Genomic DNA, 5,588 nt, shown 5'->3' on the forward strand with positions numbered 1-5,588 from the left:
TTCTTCTTCCTATTTGAATACACTTTTTGCCTTATTGCCCTGGACAGAACTTCCTATGCTATGCTGAATAGGAGAGGTGAGACAGGACATCTGTGTCTCGTGCTGGTTTTCAGAAAGAATGCTTCCATCTTTTGCCCATTCAGTATGATATTGGCTGTGGGTTTGTCATAAATAGCTCTTATTATTTTTTGATACATTCCATCAATACCTAGTTTATTGAGAGTTGCTAGCATGAAGGGGTGTTGAATTTTATCGAAGACATTCTCTGCATCTGTTGAGATAATCATGTAGTTTTTGTCATTGGTTATATTTATGTGATGGGTTACGTTTATTGATTTGGGAATGTTGAGCCAGCATTGCATCCCAGGGATGAAGCCGACTCGATTGTGGTGGATAAGGTTTTTCATGTGCTGCTGGATTCGATTTGCCAGTATTTTATTGAGGATTTTCGCACTGATGTTCATCTGGGATATTGGCCTGAAATGTTCTTTTTTTGTTGTGTCTCTGCCAGGTTTTGGTATCAGGATGATGCTGGCCTCATGAAATGAGTTAGGGAGGATTCCCTCTTTTTCTATTGTTTGGAATACTTTCAGAAGGAATGGTACCAACTCCTCTTTGTACCTCTGGTAGAATTCAGCTGTGAATCTGTCTGGTCCTGAGCTTTTTTGGTTGGTAGGCTGTTAATTACTGCCTGAATTTCAGAACTTGTCATTGGTCTATTCAGAGATTTGACTTCTTCCTGGTTTAGTCTTGGGAGGGTGTATGTGTCCAAGGATTTATCAATTTCTTTTAGATTTTCTAGTCTATTTTCATAGTGGTGTTTTTAGTATTATCTGATGGTAGTTTGTATTTCTGTGGGATCGGTGGTAATACCCCTTTTTCATTTTTTATTTTGTCTATTTGATTCTTCTCTTTTTTCTTCTTTATTAGTCCAGCTAGTGGTCTATCTATTTTGGTAATCATTTCAAAAAAACACCTCCTGGATTCACTGATTTTCTGAAGGGTTTTTTGTGTCTCTATCTCCTTCAGTTCTCCTCTGATCTTATTTTTTTTTTTTTTGTCTTCTGCCAGCTTTTGAATTTGTTTGATCTTGCTTCTCTAGTTCTTTTAACTGTGATGTTAGGGTGTTGATTTTAGATCTTTCCTGCTTTCTCCTGTGGGCATTTAGTGGTATACATTTTCCTCTAAACACGGCTTTAGCTGTGCCCCAGAGATTCTGGTACATTGTGTCTTTGTTCTCATTGTTTTCAAAGAACTTATTTATTTGTGCCTTAATTTTGTTATTTACCCAGTAGTCATTCAGGAGCAGGTTGTTCAGTTTCCATGTAGTTGTGGGGTTTTGAGTGAGTTTTTTAATCCTGAGTTCAAATTTGATTGCACTGTGGTCTGAGAGACTGTTATTATTTCTGTTCTTTTGCATTTGCTGAGGATTGTTTTACTTCCAATTATTTGGTTAATTTTAGAAAAAGTGTGTTGTGCTGCTGGGAAGAATGTATATTCTGTTGATTTGTAATGGAGAGTTCTGCAGATGTCTATTAGGTCCACTTGGGACAGAGGTGAGTTCAAGTCCTGAATATTCTTGTTAATTTTCTTTCTTGTTGATCTGTCTAATATTGACAGTGGGGTGTTAAAGTCTCCCACTATTATTGTGTGGAAAGCTAAGTCTCTTTGTAGGTCTCTAAGAACTTGCTTTATGAATCTGGGTGCTCCTGTGTTGGGTGCATATATATTTAGGATAGTTATCTCTTTTTGTTGCACGCATCCTTTTACCATTAGGTACTGCCCTTCTTTGTCTTTTTTGATCTTTGTTGGTTGAAAGTCTGTTTTATCAGAGACTAGAATTGCAACCCCTGCTTTTTTTTTTTTTTTGCTTTCCATTTGCTTGGTAAATCTTTCTTTATCCCTTTATTTTGAGCCTATGTGTGTCTTTGCACGTGAGATGGGTCTCCTGAACACAGTACACCTATGGGTCTGGGTTCTTTAGCTAACTTGCCAGTCTGTGTCTTTTAGTTGGGGTATTTAGCCCATTTACATTTAAGGTTAATGTTGTTATGTGTGAATTTGATCCTGTTATTATGATGCTGGCTGGTTATTTTGCCCATAGTTGATGCAGTTTCTTCATAGTGTCAATGGTCTTTACAATTTGGTATGTTTTTGCAGTGGCTGGTACCAGTCGTTCCTTTCCATATTTAGTGCTTCCTTTAGGAGCTCTTGTAAGGCAGTCCTGGTTGTAACAAAATCTCTCAGCAAGCATTTGCTTGTCTGTAAAGGATTTTATTTCTTTTTCGCTTATGAAGCTTAGTTTGGCTGGATATGAAATTCTGGATTGAAAATTCTTTTCTTAAGAATGTTGAATATTGGCCCCCACTCTCTTCTGGCTTGTAGGGTTTCTGCAGAGAGATCTACTGTTAGTCTGATGGACTTCCCTTTGTGGATAACCCTACCTTTGTCTCTGGCTGCCCTTAACATTTTTTCCTTCATTTCAACCTTGGTGAATGTGACGATTATGTGTCTTGGAGTTGCTCTTCTCGAGGAGTATCTTTGTGGTGTTCTCTGTATTTCCTGAATTTGAGTGTTGGCCTGTCTTGCTAGGTTGGGAAAGTTCTCCTGGATAATATCCTGAAGAGTGTTTTCCAACTTGGTTCCATTCTCCCTGTCACTTTCAGGTACACCAATCAAATGTCGGTTTGGTCTTTTCACATAGTCCTATATTTCTTGGAGGCTTTGTTCATTCCTTTTCATCCTTTTTTCTCTAATCTTGTCTTCATGCTTTATTTCATAAAATTGATCTTCAATCTCTGATATCCTTTCTTTTGCTTGATCAATTCAGCTATTGATACTTGTGTATGCTTCACGAAGTTCTCATGCTGTGTTTTTCGGCTCCATCAGTTCATTTATGTTCTTCTCTAAACTGGTTATTCTAGTTAGCAATTCCTCTAACTTTTTTTTTTTTTTTCAAAGTTCTTAGCTTCCTTGCATTGGGTTAGAACATGCTCCTTTAGCTCAGAGGAGTTTATTACCCACTTTCTGAAGCCTACTTCTGCCAATTCGTCAAACTCATTGTCCAGTTTTGTTCCCTTGCTGGCGAGGAGTTGTGATCCTTTGGAGGCAAAGAGGTGTTCTGGATTTTGGAATTTTCAGCGTTTTTGCACTGGTTTTTCCTCATCTTCATGGATTGATCTACCTTTGGTCTTTGATGTTGGTGATCTTCAGATGGGGTTTCTGTGTGGCCATCCTTTTTGTTGATGTTGATGTGATTCATTTCTGTTGGTTAGTTTTTCTTCTAACAGTCAGGACCCTCTACTGCAGGTCTGCTGTAGTTTGCTGGAGGTCCACCCCAGAGCCTGTTTTCCTGGGTATCACCAGTGGAGGCTGCAGAATAGAAAAGATTGCTGCCTGTTCCTTCCTCTGGAAGCTTCTTCCCAAAAACGTACCCACCAGATGCCATCCAGAACTCTCTTTATGAGGTGTCTGTCTACCGCTGCTGGGAGATGTCTCTCAGTCAGGAGGCACAGGAGTCAGGGGTCCACTTGAGGAGGCAGTCTGTCCCTTAGCAGAGCTCGAGTGCTGTGCAGTGAGATCCGCTGATCTCTTCAGAGCCGGCAGGCAGGAACGTTTAAGTCTGCTGAAGTGATGCCCACAGCCACCCCTTTCCACAGGTGCTCTGTCCCAGGGAGATGGGAATTTTATCTATAAGCCCCTGACTGTGGCTGCTGCCTTTCTTTCGGAGATGCCCTTCTGAGAGAGGAGGAATCTAGAGAGGCAGTTTGGCTACAGTGGGTTTGCTGAGCTGTGGTGGGCTCTACCCAGTCAGAACTTCCAGGTGGCTTTGTTTACACTGTGAAGGGAAAACCGCTTACTCAAGACCCAGTAATGGTGGACGCTAGTGGATCTTAGCTTGCTGGGCTCCATGGGGGTGGTATCCACTGAGCTAGACCACCTGGGTCCCTGGCTTCAGCCCCCTTCTCAGGGGAGTGAATGCTTCTGCCTCACTGGCATTCCAGATGCCACTAGGGTACAAAAAAAACCTCCTGAAGCTAGCTCAGTTTCTGCCTAAATGGCTGCCCAGTTTTGTGCTCAAAACCCAGGGACTCGGTGGTGTAGGCACCCAAGTGAATCTCCTGGTCTGTAGGTTGCAAAGACTGTGGGAAGAGCGTAGTATCTGGGCCGAGAGCACTGTTCCTCATGGCATGGTCCCTCATGGCTTCCCTTGGCTAGGGGAGGGATTTCCCTCACCTCTTGTGCTTCCAGGGTGAGGTGACACCCCACCCTACTTTGGCTTGTTCTCCATGACCTGCACCCGCTGTCTAACAAGTCCCAGTGAGATGATCCAGGTACCTCAGTTGGAAATGCAGAAATCGCTTGCCTTCTGCATTGATCTTGCTGGGAACTGCAGACTGGAGCTGTTCGTATTTGGCCATCTTGCCAGCCACCCCAACCATAATTTCATATTCAGGCAAACTAAGCTCCATAAGCAAAGGAGAAATAAAATAATTCCCTGACAGGCAAATGCTGAGGGATTTTGCCACCACTAGGCCTGCTTTACAAGAGCTCCTGAAGGAAGCACTAAATATGGAAATGAAAAACTGGTACCAGCCACTGCAAAAACACACCAAAATATAAAGACCTATGACACTATGAAGAAACTGAATCAACTAATGTGCAAAATAACCAGCTAGCATCATGAGGACAGGATCAAATTCACACATAACAATATTAACTTTAAACGTGAATGGGCTAAATGCCCCAATTAAAAGACACAGACTGGCAAATTGAATAAAGTGTCAAGACCCATAGGTGTGCTGTATTCAGGAGACCCATCTCATATGCAAAGACACACATAGGCTCAAAATAAAGGGATAAAGGAAGATTTACCAATCAAATGGAAAGAAAAAAAAAGCAGGGGTTGCAATTCTAGTCTCTGATAAAACAGACTTTCAACCAACAAAGATCAAAAAAGACAAAGAAGGGCATTACATAGTGGTAAAGAGATCAATGAAACAAGAAGGGGCTAACTATCCTAAATATATATGCACCTAATACAGGAGCACCCAGATTCATAAAGCAAGTTCTTAGAGACCTACAAAGAGACTTAGACTCCCAAACAATAATAGCAGGAGAATTTTACACCCCACTGTCAATATTAGATCAACAAGAAAGAAAATTAACAAGAATATTCAGGATTTGAACTCAGCTCTGGACCAAGTAGACCTAATAGAAACTGACAGAACTCTCCACCCCAAATCAACAGCATATACTTTCTTCTTAGTGCCACATAGCACTTATTCTAAAATCAGACACATAATTGGAAGTAAAACACTCCTCAGCAAATGCAAAATAATGGAAATCATAACAAGCAGTCTCTCAGACCACAGTGCAATCAAATTAGAACTCAGGATTAAGAAACTCACTCAAAACTACACAACCACATGGAAACTGAACAGCCTGCTCCTGAATGACTACTGGATAAATAATGAAATTAAGGCAGTAATAAAAAAGTTCTTTGAAACCAATGAGAACAAACAGACAATTTACCAGAATCTCTGGGACACAGTTAAGCAATGTTTAGAGGGAAATGTATAGTACTA

This window comes from Pan troglodytes, chromosome 9, assembly GCF_028858775.2.
Source record: "Pan troglodytes isolate AG18354 chromosome 9, NHGRI_mPanTro3-v2.0_pri, whole genome shotgun sequence".
Classification (NCBI taxonomy): Eukaryota; Metazoa; Chordata; class Mammalia; order Primates; family Hominidae; genus Pan; species Pan troglodytes.